Below are 22,825 nucleotides of genomic sequence, written 5' to 3' on the forward strand. Positions count from 1 at the left end.
TAATCACTTTGAGTTTAAAAAGACCTTTTTCCTGTTTGAAATGTACTAACTTGATTTTTCCTCACAGCAGGTCAACTGGTGAGTGGTAGCAACGTTACGGTCCCATTGAGTACATTTTTGGAGAAAGGGACATCTGTTGCACCACAGGGTGGGAGGAAGGTGCCGAGCACAATTAGTTTTTCTCTCTGGTAAGTTTTTTTTTATGTTTTATACTTTTGGAATTTTGGTTTTTCACGTTGAGTTTAAAATGACCTTTTTCCTGTTTGAAATGTACTATCTTGATTTTTTCTCACAGCAGGTCAACTGGTTGAGTGGTAGCAACGTTACGGTCCCATTGAGTACATTTTTGGAGAAAGGGACATCTGTTGCACCACAGGGTGGGAGGAAGGTGCCGAGCACGATTAGTTTTCTCTCTCTGGTAAGGATTTTTTTATGTTTTATACTTTTGGAATTTTGGTTAATCACGTTGAGTTTAAAATGACCTTTTCCCTGTTTGAAATGTACTAACTTGATTTTTCCTCACAGCTGGTCAACTGGTGAGTGGTAGCAACGTTATGGTCCCATTGAGTACATTTTTGGAGAAAGGGACATCTGTTGCACCACAGTGTGGGAGGAAGGTGCCGAGCACAATTAGTTTTCTCTCTCTGGTAAGGATTTTTTTATGTTTTATACTTTTGGAATTTTGGTTAATCACGTTGAGTTTAAAATGACCTTTTTCCTGTTTGAAATATACTAACTTGATTTTTCCTCACAGCAGGTCAACTGGTGAGTGGTAGCAACGTTATGGCCCCTTTGAGTACATTTTTGGAGAAAGGGACATCTGTTGCAACACAGGGTGGGAGGAAGGTACCGAGCACGATTTGTTTTCTCTCTCTGGTAAGAATTTTTTTATGTTTTATACTTTTGGAATTTGGGTTTTTCACGTTGGGTTTAAAATGACCTTTTCCTGTTTGAAATGTACTAACTTGATTTTTCCTCACAGCAGGTCAGCTGGTGAGTGCTAGCAACGTTACAGTCCCACTTAGTACATTTTTGGAGAAAGGGACATCTGTTGCACCACTGGGTGGGAGGAGGGTGGCGAGCACGATTAGTTTTCTCTCTCTGGTAAGGATTTTTATATGTTTTATACTTTTGGAATTTTGGTTAATCACGTTGAGTTTAAAATGACCTTCTTCCTGTTTGAAATGTACTAACTTGATTTTTCCTCACAGCCAGCCAGCTGGTGAGTGGTAGCAACGTTACAGTCCCATTGAGTACATTTCTGGAGAAAGGGACATCTGTTGCACCGCAGGGTGGGAGGAGGGTGGCGAGCACGATTAGTTTTCTCTCTCTCGTAAGGATTTTTTTATGTTTTATACTTTTGGAATTTTGGTTAATCACGTTGAGTTTAAAATGACCTTCTTCCTGTTTGAAATGTACTAACTTGATTTTTCCTCACAGCAGGTCAGCTGGTGAGTGGTAGCAACGTTACAGTCCCATTGAGTACATTTTTGGAGAAAGGGACACCTGTTGCACCACAGGGTGGGAGGAGGGTGGCGACCACGATTAGTTTTCTCTCTCTGGTAAGGATTTTTTTATGTTTTATACTTTTGGAATTTTGGTTAATCACGTTGAGTTTAAAATGACCTTCTTCCTGTTTGAAATGTACTAACTTGATTTTTCCTCACAGCAGGTCAGCTTGTGAGTGGTAGCAACGATATAGTCCCATTGAGTACATTTTTGGAGAAAGGGACATCTGTTGCACCACAGAGTGGGAGGAGGGTGGCGAGCACGATTAGTTTTCTCTCTCTGGTAAGGATTTTTTTATGTTTTATACTTTTGGAATTTTGGTTAATCATGTTGAGTTTAAAATGACCTTCTTCCTGTTTGAAATGTACTAACTTGATTTTTCCTCACAGCAGGTCAGCTGGTGAGTGGTAGCAACGTTACAGTCCCATTGAGTACATTTTTGGAGAAAGGGACATCTGTTGCACCACAGGGTGGGAGGAGGGTGGCGAGCACGATTAGTTTTCTCTCTCTGGTAAGGATTTTTTAATGTTTTATACTTTTGGAATTTTGGTTAATCACGTTGAGTTTAAAATGACCTTATTCCTGTTTGAAATGTACTAACTTGATTTTTCCTCACAGCAGGTCAGCTGGTGAGTGGTAGCAACGTTACAGTCCCATTGAGTACATTTTTGGAGAAAGGGACATCTGTTGCACCACAGGGTGGGAGGAGGGTGGCGAGCACGATTAGTTTTCTCTCTCTGGTAAGGATTTTTTTATGTTTTATACTTTTGGAATTTTGGTTAATCACGTTGAGTTTAAAATGACCTTCTTCCTGTTTGAAATGTACTAACTTGATTTTTCCTCACAGCAGGTCAGCTGGTGAGTGGTAGCAACGTTACAGTCCCATTGAGTACATTTTTGGAGAAAGGGACATCTGTTGCACCACAGGGTGGGAGGAGGGTGGCGAGCACGATTAGTTTTCTCTCTCTGGTAAGGATTTTTTTATGTTTTATACTTTTGGAATTATGGTTAATCACGTTGAGTTTATAATGACCTTCTTCCTGTTTGAAATGTACTAACTTGATTTTTCCTCACAGCAGGTCAGCTGGTGAGTGGTAGCAACGTTACAGTCCCATTGAGTACATATTTGGAGAAAGGGACATCTGTTGCACCACAGGGTGGGAGGAGGGTGGCGAGCACGATTAGTTTTCTCTCTCTGGTAAGGATTTTTTTATGTTTTATACTTTTGGAATTTTGGTTAATCACGTTGAGTTTAAAATGACCTTCTTCCTGTTTGAAATGTACTAACTTGATTTTTCCTCACAGCAGGTCAGCTGGTGAGTGGTAGCAACGTTACAGTCCCATTGAGTACATATTTGGAGAAAGGGACATCTGTTGCACCACTGGGTGGGAGGAGGGTGGCGAGCACGATTAGTTTTCTCTCTCTGGTAAGGATTTTTTTATGTTTTATACTTTTGGAATTTTGGTTAATCACGTTGAGTTTAAAATGACCTTCTTCCTGTTTGAAATGTACTAACTTGATTTTTCCTCACAGCAGGTCAGCTGGTGAGTGGTAGCAACGTTACAGTTCCACTTAGTACATTTTTGGAGAAAGGGACATCTGTTGCACCACAGGGTGGGAGGAGGGTGACGAGCACGATTAGTTTTCTCTCTCTGGTAAGGATTGTTTTATGTTTTATACTTTTGGAATTTTGGTTAATCACGTTGAGTTTAAAATGACCTTCTTCCTGTTTGAAATGTACTAACTTGATTTTTCCTCACAGCAGGTCAGCTGGTGAGTGGTAGCAATGTTACAGTCCCATTGAGTACATTTTTGGAGAAAGGGACATCTGTTGCACCACAGGGTGGGAGGAGGGTGGCGAGCACAATTAGTTTTCTCTCTCTGGTAAGGATTTTTTTATGTTTTATACTTTTGGAATTTTGGTTAATCACGTTGAGTTTAAAATGACCTTCTTCCTGTTTGAAATGTACTAACTTGATTTTTCCTCACAGCTGGTCAGCTGGTGAGTGGTAGCAACGTTACAGTCCCATTGAGTACATTTTTGGAGAAAGGGACATCTGTTGCACCACAGGGTGGGAGGAGGGTGGCGAGCACGATTAGTTTTCTCTCTCTGGTAAGGATTTTTTTATGTTTTATATTTTTGGAATTTTGGTTAATCACGTTGAGTTTAAAATGACCTTCTTCCTGTTTGAAATGTACTAACTTGATTTTTCCTCACAGCAGGTCAGCTGGTGAGTGGTAGCAACGTTACAGTCCCATTGAGTACATTTTTGGAGAAAGGGACATCTGTTGCACCACAGGGTGGGAGGAGGGTGGCGAGCACGATTAGTTTTCTCTCTCTGGTAAGGATTTTTTTATGTTTTATACTTTTGGAATTTTGGTTAATCACGTTGAGTTTAAAATGACCTTCTTCCTGTTTGAAATGTACTAACTTGATTTTTCCTCACAGCAGGTCAGCTGGTGAGTGGTAGCAACGTTACAGTCCCATTGAGTACATTTTTGGAGAAAGGGACATCTGTTGCACCACAGGGTGGGAGGAGGGTGGCGAGCACGATTAGTTTTCTCTCTCTGGTAAGGATTTTTTTATGTTTTATACTTTTGGAATTTTGGTTAATCACGTTGAGTTTAAAATGACCTTCTTCCTGTTTGAAATGTACTAACTTGATTTTTCCTCACAGCAGGTCAGCTGGTGAGTGGTAGCAACGTTACAGTCCCATTGAGTACATTTTTGGAGAAAGGGACATCTGTTGCACCACAGGGTGGGAGGAGGGTGGCGAGCACGATTAGTTTTCTCTCTCTGGTAAGAATTTTTTTATGTTTTATACTTTTGGAATTTTGGTTAATCACGTTGAGTTTAAAATGACCTTCTTCCTGTTGGAAATTTACTAACTTGATTTTTCCTCACAGCAGGTCAGCTGGTGAGTGGTAGCAACGTTACAGTCCCATTGAGTACATTTTTGGAGAAAGGGACATCTGTTGCACCACAGGGTGGGAGGAGGGTGGCGAGCACGATTAGTTTTCTCTCTCTGGTAAGGATTTTTTTATGTTTTATACTTTTGGAATTTTGGTTAATCACGTTGAGTTTAAAATGACCTTCTTCCTGTTTGAAATGTACTAACTTGATTTTTCCTCACAGCAGGTCAGCTGGTGAGTGGTAGCAACGTTACAGTCCCATTGAGTACATTTTTGGAGAAAGGGACATCTGTTGCACCACAGGGTGGGAGGAGGGTGGCGAGCACGATTAGTTTTCTCTCTCTGGTAAGGATTTTTTTATGTTTTATACTTTTGGAATTTTGGTTAATCACGTTGAGTTTAAAATGACCTTCTTCCTGTTTGAAATGTACTAACTTGATTTTTCCTCACAGCAGGTCAGCTGGTGAGTGGTAGCAACGTTACAGTCCCATTGAGTACATATTTGGAGAAAGGGACATCTGTTGCACCACAGGGTGGGAGGAGGGTGGCGAGCACGATTAGTTTTCTCTCTCTGGTAAGGATTTTTTTATGTTTTATACTTTTGGAATTTTGGTTAATCACGTTGAGTTTAAAATGACCTTCTTCCTGTTTGAAATGTACTAACTTGATTTTTCCTCACAGCAGGTCAGCTGGTGAGTGGTAGCAACGTTACAGTCCCACTTAGTACATTTTTGGAGAAAGGGACATCTGTTGCATCACTGGGTGGGAGTAGGGTGGCGAGCACGATTAGTTTTCTCTCTCTGGTAAGGATTTTTTTATGTTTTATACTTTTGGAATTTTGGTTAATCACGTTGAGTTTAAAATGACCTTCTTCCTGTTTGAAATGTACTAACTTGATTTTTCCTCACAGCAAGTCAGCTGGTGAGTGGTAGCAACGTTACAGTCCCATTGAGTACATATTTGGAGAAAGGGACATCTGTTGCACCACTGGGTGGGAGGAGGGTGGCGAGCACGATTAGTTTTCTCTCTCTGGTAAGGATTTTTTTATGTTTTATACTTTTGGAATTTTGGTTAATCACGTTGAGTTTAAAATGACCTTCTTCCTGTTTGAAATGTACTAACTTGATTTTTCCTCACAGCAGGTCAGCTGGTGAGTGGTAGCAACGTTACAGTTCCACTTAGTACATTTTTGGAGAAAGGGACATCTGTTGCACCACAGGGTGGGAGGAGGGTGACGAGCACGATTAGTTTTCTCTCTCTGGTAAGGATTGTTTTATGTTTTATACTTTTGGAATTTTGGTTAATCACGTTGAGTTTAAAATGACCTTCTTCCTGTATGAAATGTACCAACTTGATTTTTCCTCACAGCAGGTCAGCTGGTGAGTGGTAGCAACGTTACAGTCCCATTGAGTACATTTTTGGAGAAAGGGACATCTGTTGCACCACAGGGTGGGAGGAGGGTGGCGAGCACAATTAGTTTTCTCTCTGGTAAGGATTTTTTTATGTTTTATACTTTTGGAATTTTGGTTAATCACGTTGAGTTTAAAATGACCTTCTTCCTGTTTGAAATGTACTAACTTGATTTTTCCTCACAGCAGGTCAGCTGGTGAGTGGTAGCAACGTTACAGTCCCATTGAGCACATTTTTGGAGAAAGGGACATCTGTTGCACCACAGGGTGGGAGGAGGGTGGCGAGCACGATTAGTTTTCTCTCTCTGGTAAGGATTTTTTTATGTTTTATATTTTTGGAATTTTGGTTAATCACGTTGAGTTTAAAATGACCTTCTTCCTGTTTGAAATGTACTAACTTGATTTTTCCTCACAGCAGGTCAGCTGGTGAGTGGTAGCAACGTTACAGTCCCATTGAGTACATTTTTGGAGAAAGGGACATCTGTTGCACCACAGGGTGGGAGGAGGGTGGCGAGCACGATTAGTTTTCTCTCTCTGGTAAGGATTTTTTTATGTTTTATACTTTTGGAATTTTGGTTAATCACGTTGAGTTTAAAATGACCTTCTTCCTGTTTGAAATGTACTAACTTGATTTTTCCTCACAGCAGGTCAGCTGGTGAGTGGTAGCAACGTTACAGTCCCATTGAGTACATTTTTGGAGAAAGGGACATCTGTTGCACCACAGGGTGGGAGGAGGGTGGCGAGCACAATTAGTTTTCTCTCTCTGGTAAGGATTTTTTTATGTTTTATACTTTTGGAATTTTGGTTAATCACGTTGAGTTTAAAATGACCTTCTTCCTGTTTGAAATGTACTAACTTGATTTTTCCTCACAGCAGGTCAGCTGGTGAGTGGTAGCAACGTTACAGTCCCATTGAGTACATTTTTGGAGAAAGGGACATCTGTTGCACCACAGGGTGGGAGGAGGGTGGCGAGCACGATTAGTTTTCTCTCTCTGGTAAGGATTTTTTTATGTTTTATACTTTTGGAATTTTGGTTAATCACGTTGAGTTTAAAATGACCTTCTTCCTGTTTGAAATGTACTAACTTGATTTTTACTCACAGCAAGTCAGCTGGTGAGTGGTAGCAACGTTACAGTCCCATTGAGTACATATTTGGAGAAAGGGACATCTGTTGCACCACAGGGTGGGAGGAGGGTGGCGAGCAAGATTAGTTTTCTTTCTCGGGTAAGGATTTTTTTATGTTTTACATTTTTGGAATTTTGGTTAATCACGTTGAGTTTAAAATGACCTTCTTCCTGTTTGAAATGTACTAACTTGATTTTTCCTCACAGCAAGTCAGCTGGTGAGTGGTAGCAACGTTACAGTCCCATTGAGTACATTTTGGGAGAAAGGGACATCTGTTGCACCACAGGGTGGGAGGAGGGTGGCGAGCACGATTAGTTTTCTCTCTCTGGTAAGGATTTTTTTATGTTTTACATTTTTGGAATTCTGGTTAATCATGTTGAGTTTAAAATGACCTTCTTCCTGTTTGAAATGTACTAACCTGATTTTTCCTCACAGCAAGTCAGCTGGTGAGTGGTAGCAACGTTACAGTCCCATTGAGTACATTTTTGGAGAAAGGGACATCTGTTGCACCACAGGGTGGGAGGAGGGTGGCGAGCACGATTAGTTTTCTCTCTCTGGTAAGGATTTTTTTATGTTTTACATTTTTGGAATTTTGGTTAATCACGTTGAGTTTAAAATGACCTTCTTCCTGTTTGAAATGTACTAACTTGATTTTTCCTCACAGCAAGTCAGCTGGTGAGTGGTAGCAACGTTACAGTCCCATTGAGTACATTTTTGGAGAAAGGGACATCTGTTGCACCACAGGGTGGGAGGAGGGTGGCGAGCACGATTAGTTTTCTCTCTCTGGTAAGGATTTTTTTATGTTTTATATTTTTGGAATTTTGGTTAATCACGTTGAGTTTAAAATGACCTTCTTCCTGTTTGAAATGTACTAACTTGATTTTTCCTCACAGCAGGTCAGCTGGTGAGTGGTAGCAACGTTACAGTCCCATTGTGAACATTTTTGGAGAAAGGGACATCTGTTGCACCAGAGGGTGGGAGGAGGGTGGCGAGCACGATTAGTTTTCTCTCTCTGGTAAGGATTTTTTTATGTTTTATACTTTTGGAATTTTGGTTAATCACGTTGAGTTTAAAATGACCTTCTTCCTGTTTGAAATGTACTAACTTGATTTTTCCTCACAGCAGGTCAGCTGGTGAGTGGTAGCAACGTTACAGTACCATTGAGTACATTTTTGGAGAAAGGGACATCTGTTGCACCACAGGGTGGGAGGAGGGTGGCGAGCACGATTAGTTTTCTCTCTCTGGTAAGGATTTTTTTATGTTTTATACTTTTGGAATTTGGTTAATCACGTTGAGTTTAAAATGACCTTCTTCCTGTTTGAAATGTACTAACTTGATTTTTCCTCACAGCAGGTCAGCTGGTGAGTGGTAGCAACGTTACAGTCCCATTGAGTACATTTTTGGAGAAAGGGACATCTGTTGCACCACAGGGTGGGAGGAGGGTGGCGAGCACGATTAGTTTTCTCTCTCTGGTAAGGATTTTTTTATGTTTTATACTTTTGGAATTTTGGTTAATCACGTTGAGTTTAAAATGACCTTCTTCCTGTTTGAAATGTACTAACTTGATTCTTCCTCACAGCAGGTCAGCTGGTGAGTGGTAGCAACGTTACAGTCCCATTGAGTACATTTTTGGAGAAAGGGACATCTGTTGCACCACAGGGTGGGAGGAGGGTGGCGAGCACGATTAGTTTTCTCTCTCTGGTAAGGATTTTTTACGTTTTATACTTTTGGAATTTTGATTAATCACGTTGAGTTTAAAATGACCTTCTTCCTGTTTGAAATGTACTAACTTGATTTTTCCTCACAGCAGGTCAGCTGGTGAGTGGTAGCAACGTTACAGTCCCATTGAGTACATTTTTGGAGAAAGGGACATCTGTTGCACCACAGGGTGGGAGGAGGGTGGCGAGCACGATTAGTTTTCTCTCTCTGGTAAGGATTTTTTTATGTTTTATACTTTTGGAATTTTGGTTAATCACGTTGAGTTTAAAATGACCTTCTTCCTGTTTGAAATGTACTAACTTGATTTTTCCTCACAGCAGGTCAGCTGGTGAGTGGTAGCAACGTTACAGTCCCATTGAGTACATTTTTGGAGAAAGGGACATCTGTTGCACCACAGGGTGGGAGGAGGGTGGCGAGCACGATTAGTTTTCTCTCTCTGGTAAGGATTTTTTTATGTTTTATACTTTTGGAATTTTGGTTAATCACGTTGAGTTTAAAATGACCTTCTTCCTGTTTGAAATGTACTAACTTGATTTTTCCTCACAGCAGGTCAGCTGGTGAGTGGTAGCAACGTTACAGTCCCATTGAGTACATTTTTGGAGAAAGGGACATCTGTTGCACCACAGGGTGGGAGGAGGGTGGCGAGCACGATTAGTTTTCTCTCTCTGGTAAGGATTTTTTTATGTTTTATACTTTTGGAATTTTGGTTAATCACGTTGAGTTTAAAATGACCTTCTTCCTGTTTGAAATGTACTAACTTGATTTTTCCTCACAGCAGGTCAGCTGGTGAGTGGTAGCAACGTTACAGTCCCATTGAGTACATTTTTGGAGAAAGGGACATCTGTTGCACCACAGGGTGGGAGGAGGGTGGCGAGCACGATTAGTTTTCTCTCTCTGGTAAGGATTTTTTACGTTTTATACTTTTGGAATTTTGATTAATCACGTTGAGTTTAAAATGACCTTCTTCCTATTTGAAATGTACTAACTTGATTTTTCCTCACAGCAGGTCAGCTGGTGAGTGGTAGCAACGTTACAGTCCCATTGAGTACATTTTTGGAGAAAGGGACATCTGTTGCACCACAGGGTGGGAGGAGGGTGGCGAGCACGATTAGTTTTCTCTCTCTGGTAAGGATTTTTTTATGTTTTATACTTTTGGAATTTTGGTTAATCACGTTGAGTTTAAAATGACCTTCTTCCTGTTTGAAATGTACTAACTTGATTTTTCCTCACAGCAGGTCAGCTGGTGAGTGGTAGCAACGTTACAGTCCCATTGAGTACATTTTTGGAGAAAGGGACATCTGTTGCACCACAGGGTGGGAGGAGGGTGGCGAGCACGATTAGTTTTCTCTCTCTGGTAAGGATTTTTTTATGTTTTATACTTTTGGAATTTTGGTTAATCACGTTGAGTTTAAAATGACCTTCTTCCTGTTTGAAATGTACTAACTTGATTTTTCCTCACAGCAGGTCAGCTGGTGAGTGGTAGCAACGTTACAGTCCCATTGAGTACATTTTTGGAGAAAGGGACATCTGTTGCACCACAGGGTGGGAGGAGGGTGGCGACCACGATTAGTTTTCTCTCTCTGGTAAGGATTTTTTTATGTTTTATACTTTTGGAATTTTGGTTAATCACGTTGAGTTTAAAATGACCTTCTTCCTGTTTGAAATGTACTAACTTGATTTTTCCTCACAGCAGGTCAGCTGGTGAGTGGTAGCAACGTTACAGTCCCATTGAGTACATTTTTGGAGAAAGGGACATCTGTTGCACCACAGGGTGGGAGGAGGGTGGCGAGCACGATTAGTTTTCTCTCTCTGGTAAGGATTTTTTTATGTTTTACATTTTTGGAATTTTGGTTAATCACGTTGAGTTTAAAATGACCTTCTTCCTGTTTGAAATGTACTAACCTGATTTTTCCTCACAGCAAGTCAGCTGGTGAGTGGTAGCAACGTTACAGTCCCATTGAGTACATTTTTGGAGAAAGGGACATCTGTTGCACCACAGGGTGGGAGGAGGGTGGCGAGCACGATTAGTTTTCTCTCTCTGGTAAGGATTTTTTTATGTTTTACATTTTTGGAATTTTGGTTAATCACGTTGAGTTTAAAATGACCTTCTTCCTGTTTGAAATGTACTAACTTGATTTTTCCTCACAGCAAGTCAGCTGGTGAGTGGTAGCAACGTTACAGTCCCATTGAGTACATTTTTGGAGAAAGGGACATCTGTTGCACCACAGGGTGGGAGGAGGGTGGCGAGCACGATTAGTTTTCTCTCTCTGGTAAGGATTTTTTTATGTTTTATATTTTTGGAATTTTGGTTAATCATGTTGAGTTTAAAATGACCTTCTTCCTTTTTGAAATGTACTAACTTGATTTTTCCTCACAGCAGGTCAGCTGGTGAGTGGTAGCAACGTTACAGTCCCATTGAGTACATATTTGGAGAAAGGGACATCTGTTGCACCACAGGGTGGGAGGAGGGTGGCGAGCACGATTAGTTTTCTCTCTCTGGTAAGGATTTTTTTATGTTTTATACTTTTGGAATTTCAGTTAATCACGTTGAGTTTAAAATGACCTTCTTCCTGTTTGAAATGTACTAACTTGATTTTTCCTCACAGCAGGTCAGCTGGTGAGTGGTAGCAACATTACAGTCCCATTGAGTACATTTTTGGAGAAAGGGACATGTGTTGCACCACAGGGTGGGAGGAGGGTGGCGAGCACGATTAGTTTTCTCTCTCTGGTAAGGATTTTTTTATGTTTTATATTTTTTGAATTTTGGTTAATCATGTTGAGTTTAAAATGACCTTCTTCCTGTTTGAAATGTACTAACTTGATTTTTACTCACAGCAAGTCAGCTGGTGAGTGGTAGCAACGTTACAGTCCCATTGAGTACATTTTTGGAGAAAGGGACATCTGTTGCACCACAGGGTGGGAGGAGGGTGGCGAGCACGATTAGTTTTCTCTCTCTGGTAAGGATTTTTTTATGTTTTATATTTTTGGAATTTTGTTTAATCACGTTGAGTTTAAAATGACCTTCTTCCTGTTTGAAATGTACTAACTTGATTTTTCCACACAGCAGGTCAGCTGGTGAGTGGTAGCAACGTTACAGTCCCATTGAGTACATTATTGGAGAAAGGGACATCTGTTGCACCACAGGGTGGGAGGAGGGTGGCGAGCACGATTAGTTTTCTCTCTCTGGTAAGGATTTTTTTATGTTTTATACTTTTGGAATTTTGGTTAATCACGTTGAGTTTATAATGACCTTCTTCCTGTTTGAAATGTACTAACTTGATTTTTCCTCACAGCAGGTCAGCTGGTGAGTGGTAGCAACGTTACAGTACCATTGAGTACATTTTTGGAGAAAGGGACATCTGTTGCACCACAGGGTGGGAGGAGGGTGGCGAGCACGATTAGTTTTCTCTCTCTGGTAAGGATTTTTTTATGTTTTATACTTTTGGAATTTTGGTTAATCACGTTGAGTTTAAAATGACCTTCTTCCTGTTTGAAATGTACTAACTTGATTTTTCCTCACAGCAGGTCAGGTGGTGAGTGGTAGCAACATTACAGTCCCATTGAGTACATTTTTGGAGAAAGGGACATCTGTTGCACCACAGGGTGGGAGGAGGGTGGCGAGCACGATTAGTTTTCTCTCTCTGGTAAGGATTTTTTTATGTTTTATACTTTTGGAATTTTGGTTAATCACGTTGAGTTTAAAATGACCTTCTTCCTGTTTGAAATGTACTAACTTGATTCTTCCTCACAGCAGGTCAGCTGGTGAGTGGTAGCAACGTTACAGTCCCATTGAGTACATTTTTGGAGAAAGGGACATCTGTTGCACCACAGGGTGGGAGGAGGGTGGCGAGCACGATTAGTTTTCTCTCTCTGGTAAGGATTTTTTTATGTTTTATACTTTTGGAATTTTGGTTAATCACGTTGAGTTTAAAATGACCTTCTTCCTGTTTGAAATGTACTAACTTGATTTTTCCTCACAGCAGGTCAGCTGGTGAGTGGTAGCAACGTTACAGTCCCATTGAGTACATTTTTGGAGAAAGGGACATCTGTTGCACCACAGGGTGGGAGGAGGGTGGCGAGCACGATTAGTTTTCTCTCTCTGGTAAGGATTTTTTTATGTTTTATACTTTTGGAAGTTTGGTTAATCACGTTGAGTTTAAAATGACCTTCTTCCTGTTTAAAATGTACTAACTTGATTTTTCCTCACAGCAAGTCAGCTGGTGAGTGGTAGCAACGTTACAGTCCCATTGAGTACATTTTTGGAGAAAGGGACATCTGTTGCACCACAGGGTGGGAGGAGGGTGGCGAGCACGATTAGTTTTCTCTCTCTGGTAAGGATTTTTTTATGTTTTATACTTTTGGAATTTTGGTTAATCACGTTGAGTTTAAAATGACCTTCTTCCTGTTTGAAATGTACTAACTTGATTTTTCCTCACAGCAAGTCAGCTGGTGAGTGGTAGCAACGTTACAGTCCCATTGAGTACATTTTTGGAGAAAGGGACATCTGTTGCACCACAGGGTGGGAGGAGGGTGGCGAGCACGATTAGTTTTCTCTCTCTGGTAAGGATTTTTTTATGTTTTATATTTTTGGAATTTTGGTTAATCATGTTGAGTTTAAAATGACCTTCTTCCTTTTTGAAATGTACTAACTTGATTTTTCCTCACAGCAGGTCAGCTGGTGAGTGGTAGCAACGTTACAGTCCCATTGAGTACATTTTTGGAGAAAGGGACATCTGTTGCACCACAGGGTGGGAGGAGGGTGGCGAGCAAGATTAGTTTTCTCTCTCTGGTAAGGATTTTTTTATGTTTTATACTTTTGGAATTTCAGTTAATCACGTTGAGTTTAAAATGACCTTCTTCCTGTTTGAAATGTACTAACTTGATTTTTCCTCACAGCAGGTCAGCTGGTGAGTGGTAGCAACATTACAGTCCCATTGAGTACATTTTTGGAGAAAGGGACATGTGTTGCACCACAGGGTGGGAGGAGGGTGGCGAGCACGATTAGTTTTCTCTCTCTGGTAAGGATTTTTTTATGTTTTATATTTTTGGAATTTTGGTTAATCATGTTGAGTTTAAAATGACCTTCTTCCTGTTTGAAATGTACTAACTTGATTTTTACTCACAGCAAGTCAGCTGGTGAGTGGTAGCAACGTTACAGTCCCATTGAGTACATTTTTGGAGAAAGGGACATCTGTTGCACCACAGGGTGGGAGGAGGGTGGCGAGCACGATTAGTTTTCTCTCTCTGGTAAGGATTTTTTTATGTTTTATATTTTTGGAATTTTGGTTAATCACGTTGAGTTTAAAATGACCTTCTTCCTGTTTGAAATGTACTAACTTGATTTTTCCTCACAGCAGGTCAGCTGGTGAGTGGTAGCGACGTTACAGTCCCATTGAGTACATTTTTGGAGAAAGGGACATCTGTTGCACCACAGGGTGGGAGGAGGGTGGCGAGCACGATTAGTTTTCTCTCTCTGGTAAGGATTTTTTAATGATTTATACTTTTGGAATTTTGGTTAATCACGTTGAGTTTATAATGACCTTCTTCCTGTTTGAAATGTACTAACTTGATTTTTCCACACAGCAGGTCAGCTGGTGAGTGGTAGCAACGTTACAGTACCATTGAGTACATTTTTGGAGAAAGGGACATCTGTTGCACCACAGGGTGGGAGGAGGGTGGCGAGCACGATTAGTTTTCTCTCTCTGGTAAGGATTTTTTTATGTTTTATACTTTTGGAATTTTGGTTAATCACGTTGAGTTTAAAATGACCTTCTTCCTGTTTGAAATGTACTAACTTGATTTTTCCTCACAGCAGGTCAGGTGGTGAGTGGTAGCAACGTTACAGTCCCATTGAGTACATTTTTGGAGAAAGGGACATCTGTTGCACCACAGGGTGGGAGGAGGGTGGCGAGCACGATTAGTTTTCTCTCTCTGGTAAGGATTTTTTTATGTTTTATACTTTTGGAATTTTGGTTAATCACGTTGAGTTTAAAATGACCTTCTTCCTGTTTGAAATGTACTAACTTGATTCTTCCTCACAGCAGGTCAGCTGGTGAGTGGTAGCAACGTTACAGTCCCATTGAGTACATTTTTGGAGAAAGGGACATCTGTTGCACCACAGGGTGGGAGGAGGGTGGCGAGCACGATTAGTTTTCTCTCTCTGGTAAGGATTTTTTTATGTTTTATATTTTTGGAATTTTGATTAATCACGTTGAGTTTAAAATGACCTTCTTCCTGTTTGAAATGTACTAACTTGATTTTTCCTCACAGCAGGTCAGCTGGTGAGTGGTAGCAACGTTACAGTCCCATTGAGTACATTTTTGGAGAAAGGGACATCTGTTGCACCACAGGGTGGGAGGAGGGTGGCGAGCACGATTAGTTTTCTCTCTCTGGTAAGGATTTTTTTATGTTTTATACTTTTGGAATTTTGGTTAATCACGTTGAGTTTAAAATGACCTTCTTCCTGTTTGAAATGTACTAACTTGATTTTTCCTCACAGCAGGTCAGCTGGTGAGTGGTAGCAACGTTACAGTCCCATTGAGTACATTTTTGGAGAAAGGGACATCTGTTGCACCACAGGGTGGGAGGAGGGTGGCGAGCACGATTAGTTTTCTCTCTCTGGTAAGGATTTTTTTATGTTTTATACTTTTGGAATTTTGGTTAATCAAGTTGAGTTTAAAATGACCTTCTTCGTGTTTGAAATGTACTAACTTGATTTTTCCTCACAGCAAGTCAGCTGGTGAGTGGTAGCAACGTTACAGTCCCATTGAGTACATATTTGGAGAAAGGGACATCTGTTGCACCACTGGGTGGGAGGAGGGTGGCGAGCACGATTAGTTTTCGCTCTCTGGTAAGGATTTTTTTATGTTTTATACTTTTGGAATTTTGGTTAATCACGTTGAGTTTAAAATGACCTTCTTCCTGTTTGAAATGTACTAACTTGATTTTTCCTCACAGCAGGTCAGCTGGTGAGTGGTAGCAACGTTACAGTCCCATTGAGTACATTTTTGGTGAAAGGGACATCTGTTGCACCACGGGGTAAGAGGAGGATGGCGAGCACGATTAGTTTTCTCTCTCTGGTAAGGATTTTTTTATGTTTTATACTTTTGGAATTTTGGTTAATCACGTTGAGTTTAAAATGACCTTCTTCCTGTTTGAAATGTACTAACTTGATTTTTCCTCACAGCAGGTCAGCTGGTGAGTGGTAGCAACGTTACAGTCCCATTGAGTACATTTTTGGAGAAAGGGACATCTGTTGCACCACAGGGTGGGAGGAGGGTGGCGAGCATGATTAGTTTTCTCTCTCTGGTAAGGATTTTTATATGTTTTATACTTTTGGAATTTTGGTTAATCACGTTGAGTTTAAAATGACCTTCTTCCTGTTTGAAATGTACTAACTTGATTTTTCCTCACAGCAGGTCAGCTGGTGAGTGGTAGCAACGTTACAGTCCCATTGAGTACATTTTTGGAGAAAGGGACATATGTTGCACCACAGGGTGGGAGGAGGGTGGCGAGCACGATTAGTTTTCTCTCTCTGGTAAGGATTCTTTATGTTTTATACTTTTGGAATTTTGGTTAATCACGTTGAGTTTAAAATGACCTTCTTCCTGTTTGAAATGTACTAACTTGATTTTTCCTCACAGCAGGTCAGCTTGTGAGTGGTAGCAACGTTACAGTCCCATTGAGTACATTTTTGGAGAAAGGGACATCTGTTGCACCACAGGGTGGGAGGAGGGTGGCGAGCACGATTAGTTTTCTCTCTCTGGTAAGGACTTTTTATGTTTTATACTTTTGGAATTTTGGTTAATCACGTTGAGTTTAAAATGACCTTCTTCCTGTTTGAAATGTACTAACTTGATTTTTCCTCACAGCAGGTCAGCTGGTGAGTGGTAGCAACGTTACAGTCCCATTGAGTACATTTTTGGAGAAAGGGACATCTGTTGCACCACAGGGTGGGAGGAGGGTGGCGAGCACGATTAGTTTTCTCTCTCTGGTAAGGATTTTTTTATGTTTTATACTTTTGGAATTTTGGTTAATCACGTTGAGTTTAAAATGACCTTCTTCCTGTTTGAAATGTACTAACTTGATTTTTCCTCACAGCAGGTCAGCTGGTGAGTGGTAGCAACGTTACAGTCCCATTGAGTACATTTTTGGAGAAAGGGACATCTGTTGCACCACAGGGTGGGAGGAGGGTGGCGAGCACGATTAGTTTTCTCTCTCTGGTAAGGATTTTTTTATGTTTTATAATTTTGGAATTTTGGTTAATCACGTTGAGTTTAAAATGACCTTCTTCCTGTTTGAAATGTACTAACTTGATTTTTCCTCACAGCAGGTCAGCTGGTGAGTGGTAGCAACGTTACAGTCCCACTTAGTACATTTTTGGAGAAAGGGACATCTGTTGCACCACAGGGTGGGAGGAGGGTGGCGAGCACGATTAGTTTTCTCTCTCTGGTAAGGATTTTTTTATGTTTTATACTTTTGGAATTTTGGTTAATCACGTTGAGTTTAAAATGACCTTCTTCCTGTTTGAAATGTACTAACTTGATTTTTCCTCACAGCAGGTCAGCTGGTGAGTGGTAGCAACGTTACAGTCCCATTGAGTACATTTTTGGAGATAGGGACATCTGTTGCACCACAGGGTGGGAGGAGGGTGGCGAGCACGATTAGTTTTCTCTCTCTGGTAAGGATTTTTTTATGTTTTATACTTTTGGAATTTTGGTTAATCACGTTGAGTTTAAAATGACCTTCTTCCTGTTTGAAATGTACTAACTTGATTTTTCCTCACAGCAAGTCAGCTGGTGAGTGGTAGCAACGTTACAGTCCCATTGAGTACATATTTGGAGAAAGGGACATCTGTTGCACCACTGGGTGGGAGGAGGGTGGCGAGCACGATTAGTTTTCGCTCTCTGGTAAGGATTTTTTTATGTTTTATACTTTTGGAATTTTGGTTAATCACGTTGAGTTTAAAATGACCTTCTTCCTGTTTGAAATGTACTAACTTGATTTTTCCTCACAGCAGGTCAGCTGGTGAGTGGTAGCAACGTTACAGTCCCATTGAGTACATTTTTGGAGAAAGGGACATCTGTTGCATCACAGGGTGGGAGGAGGGTGGCGAGCACGATTAGTTTTCTCTCTCTGGTAAGGATTTTTTTATGTTTTATACTTTTGGAATTTTGGTTAATCACGTTGAGTTTAAAATGACCTTCTTCCTGTTTGAAATGTACTAACTTGATTTTTCCTCACAGCAGGTCAGCTGGTGAGTGGTAGCAACGTTACAGTCCCATTGAGTACATTTTTGGAGAAAGGGACATCTGTTGCACCACAGGGTGGGAGGAGGGTGGCGAGCACGATTAGTTTTCTCTCTCTGGTAAGGATTTTTATATGTTTTATACTTTTGGAATTTTGGTTAATCACGTTGAGTTTAAAATGACCTTCTTCCTGTTTGAAATGTACTAACTTGATTTTTCCTCACAGCAGGTCAGCTGGTGAGTGGTAGCAACGTTACAGTCCCATTGAGTACATTTTTGGAGAAAGGGACATCTGTTGCACCACACGGTGGGAGGAGGGTGGCGAGCACGATTAGTTTTCTCTCTCTGGTAAGGATTCTTTATGTTTTATACTTTTGGAATTTTGGTTAATCACGTTGAGTTTAAAATGACCTTCTTCCTGTTTGAAATGTACGAACTTGATTTTTCCTCACAGCAGGTCAGCTGGTGAGTGGTAGCAACGTTACAGTCCCATTGAGTACATTTTTGGAGAAAGGGACATCTGTTGCACCACAGGGTGGGAGGAGGGTGGCGAGCACGATTAGTTTTCTCTCTCTGGTAAGGATTTTTTTATGTTTTATACTATTGGAATTTTATTTAATCACGTTGAGATTAAAATGACCTTCTTCCTGTTTGATATGTACTAACTTGATTTTTCCTCACAGCAGGTCAGCTGGTGAGTGGTAGCAACGTTACAGTCCCATTGAGTACATTTTTGGAGAAAGGGACATCTGTTGCACCACAGGGTGGGAGGAGGGTGGCGAGCACGATTAGTTTTCTCTCTCTGGTAAGGATTTTTTTATGTTTTATACTTTTGGAATTTTGGTTAATCACGTTGAGTTTAAAATGACCTTCTTCCTGTTTGAAATGTACTAACTTGATTTTTCCTCACAGCAGGTCAGCTGGTGAGTGGTAGCAACGTTACAGTCCCATTGAGTACATTTTTGGAGAAAGGGACATCTGTTGCACCACAGGGTGGGAGGAGGGTGGCGAGCACGATTAGTTTTCTCTCTCTGGTAAGGATTTTTTTATGTTTTATACTTTTGGAATTTTGGTTAATCACGTTGAGTTTAAAATGACCTTCTTCCTGTTTGAAATGTACTAACTTGATTTTTCCTCACAGCAGGTCAGCTGGTGAGTGGTAGCAACGTTACAGTCCCATTGAGTACATTTTTGGAGAAAGGGACATCTGTTGCACCACAGGGTGGGAGGAGGGTGGCGAGCACGATTAGTTTTCTCTCTCTGGTAAGGATTTTTTTATGTTTTATACTTTTGGAATTTTGGTTAATCACGTTGAGTTTAAAATGACCTTCTTCCTGTTTGAAATGTACTAACTTGATTTTTCCTCACAGCAGGTCAGCTGGTGAGTGCTAGCAACGTTACAGTACCACTTAGTACATTTTTGGAGAAAGGGACATCTGTTGCACCACTGGGTGGGAGGAGGGTGGCGAGCACGATTAGTTTTCTCTCTCTGGTAAGGATTTTTATATGTTTTATACTTTTGGAATTTTGGTTAATCACGTTGAGTTTAAAATGACCTTCTTCCTGTTTGAAATGTACTAACTTGATTTTTCCTCACAGCCAGCCAGCTGGTGAGTGGTAGCAACGTTACAGTCCCATTGAGTACATTTCTGGAGAAAGGGACATCTGTTGCACCACAGGGTGGGAGGAGGGTGGCGAGCACGATTAGTTTTCTCTCTCTCGTAAGGATTTTTTTATGTTTTATACTTTTGGAATTTTGGTTAATCACGTTGAGTTTAAAATGACCTTCTTCCTGTTTGAAATGTACTAACTTGATTTTTCCTCACAGCAGGTCAGCTGGTGAGTGGTAGCAACGTTACAGTCCCATTGAGTACATTTTTGGAGAAAGGGACACCTGTTGCACCACAGGGTGGGAGGAGGGTGGCGACCACGATTAGTTTTCTCTCTCTGGTAAGGATTTTTTTATGTTTTATACTTTTGGAATTTTGGTTAATCACGTTGAGTTTAAAATGACCTTCTTCCTGTTTGAAATGTACTAACTTGATTTTTCCTCACAGCAGGTCAGCTTGTGAGTGGTAGCAACGTTATAGTCCCATTGAGTACATTTTTGGAGAAAGGGACATCTGTTGCACCACAGAGTGGGAGGAGGGTGGCGAGCACGATTAGTTTTCTCTCTCTGGTAAGGATTTTTTTATGTTTTATACTTTTGGAATTTTGGTTAATCATGTTGAGTTTAAAATGACCTTCTTCCTGTTTGAAATGTACTAACTTGATTTTTCCTCACAGCAGGTCAGCTGGTGAGTGGTAGCAACGTTACAGTCCCATTGAGTACATTTTTGGAGAAAGGGACATCTGTTGCACCACAGGGTGGGAGGAGGGTGGCGAGCACGATTAGTTTTCTCTCTCTGGTAAGGATTTTTTTATGTTTTATACTTTTGGAATTTTGGTTAATCACGTTGAGTTTAAAATGACCTTCTTCCTGTTTGAAATGTACTAACTTGATTTTTCCTCACAGCAGGTCAGCTGGTGAGTGGTAGCAACGTTACAGTCCCATTGAGTACATTTTTGGAGAAAGGGACATCTGTTGCACCACAGGGTGGGAGGAGGGTGGCGAGCACGATTAGTTTTCTCTCTCTGGTAAGGATTTTTTTATGTTTTATACTTTTGGAATTTTGGTTAATCACGTTGAGTTTAAAATGACCTTCTTCCTGTTTGAAATGTACTAACTTGATTTTTCCTCACAGCAGGTCAGCTGGTGAGTGGTAGCAACGTTACAGTCCCATTGAGTACATTTTTGGAGAAAGGGACATCTGTTGCACCACAGGGTGGGAGGAGGGTGGCGAGCACGATTAGTTTTCTCTCTCTGGTAAGGATTTTTTTATGTTTTATACTTTTGGAATTTTGGTTAATCACGTTGAGTTTATAATGACCTTCTTCCTGTTTGAAATGTACTAACTTGATTTTTCCTCACAGCAGGTCAGCTGGTGAGTGGTAGCAACGTTACAGTCCCATTGAGTACATATTTGGAGAAAGGGACATCTGTTGCACCACAGGGTGGGAGGAGGGTGGCGAGCACGATTAGTTTTCTCTCTCTGGTAAGGATTTTTTTATGTTTTATACTTTTGGAATTTTGGTTAATCACGTTGAGTTTAAAATGACCTTCTTCCTGTTTGAAATGTACTAACTTGATTTTTCCTCACAGCAGGTCAGCTGGTGAGTGGTAGCAACGTTACAGTCCCATTGAGTACATATTTGGAGAAAGGGACATCTGTTGCACCACAGGGTGGGAGGAGGGTGGCGAGCACGATTAGTTTTCTCTCTCTGGTAAGGATTTTTTTATGTTTTATACTTTTGGAATTTTGGTTAATCACGTTGAGTTTAAAATGACCTTCTTCCTGTTTGAAATGTACTAACTTGATTTTTCCTCACAGCAGGTCAGCTGGTGAGTGGTAGCAACGTTACAGTCCCACTTAGTACATTTTTGGAGAAAGGGACATCTGTTGCATCACTGGGTGGGAGTAGGGTGGCGAGCACGATTAGTTTTCTCTCTCTGGTAAGGATTTTTTTATGTTTTATACTTTTGGAATTTTGGTTAATCACGTTGAGTTTAAAATGACCTTCTTCCTGTTTGAAATGTACTAACTTGATTTTTCCTCACAGCAAGTCAGCTGGTGAGTGGTAGCAACGTTACAGTCCCATTGAGTACATATTTGGAGAAAGGGACATCTGTTGCACCACTGGGTGGGAGGAGGGTGGCGAGCACGATTAGTTTTCTCTCTCTGGTAAGGATTTTTTTATGTTTTATACTTTTGGAATTTTGGTTAATCACGTTGAGTTTAAAATGACCTTCTTCCTGTTTGAAATGTACTAACTTGATTTTTCCTCACAGCAGGTCAGCTGGTGAGTGGTAGCAACGTTACAGTTCCACTTAGTACATTTTTGGAGAAAGGGACATCTGTTGCACCACAGGGTGGGAGGAGGGTGACGAGCACGATTAGTTTTCTCTCTCTGGTAAGGATTGTTTTATGTTTTATACTTTTGGAATTTTGGTTAATCACGTTGAGTTTAAAATGACCTACTTCCTGTTTGAAATGTACTAACTTGATTTTTCCTCACAGCAGGTCAGCTGGTGAGTGGTAGCAACGTTACAGTCCCATTGAGTACATTTTTGGAGAAAGGGACACCTGTTGCACCACAGGGTGGGAGGAGGGTGGCGACCACGATTAGTTTTCTCTCTCTGGTAAGGATTTTTTTATGTTTTATACTTTTGGAATTTTGGTTAATCACGTTGAGTTTAAAATGACCTTCTTCCTGTTTGAAATGTACTAACTTGATTTTTCCTCACAGCAGGTCAGCTTGTGAGTGGTAGCAACGTTATAGTCCCATTGAGTACATTTTTGGAGAAAGGGACATCTGTTGCACCACAGAGTGGGAGGAGGGTGGCGAGCACGATTAGTTTTCTCTCTCTGGTAAGGATTTTTTTATGTTTTATACTTTTGGAATTTTGGTTAATCATGTTGAGTTTAAAATGACCTTCTTCCTGTTTGAAATGTACTAACTTGATTTTTCCTCACAGCAGGTCAGCTGGTGAGTGGTAGCAACGTTACAGTCCCATTGAGTACATTTTTGGAGAAAGGGACATCTGTTGCACCACAGGGTGGGAGGAGGGTGGCGAGCACGATTAGTTTTCTCTCTCTGGTAAGGATTTTTTTATGTTTTATACTTTTGGAATTTTGGTTAATCACGTTGAGTTTAAAATGACCTTCTTCCTGTTTGAAATGTACTAACTTGATTTTTCCTCACAGCAGGTCAGCTGGTGAGTGGTAGCAACGTTACAGTCCCATTGAGTACATTTTTGGAGAAAGGGACATCTGTTGCACCACAGGGTGGGAGGAGGGTGG

Source organism: Schistocerca serialis, chromosome 9, assembly GCF_023864345.2.
Source record: "Schistocerca serialis cubense isolate TAMUIC-IGC-003099 chromosome 9, iqSchSeri2.2, whole genome shotgun sequence".
In the NCBI taxonomy this organism is placed as follows: Eukaryota; Metazoa; Arthropoda; class Insecta; order Orthoptera; family Acrididae; genus Schistocerca; species Schistocerca serialis.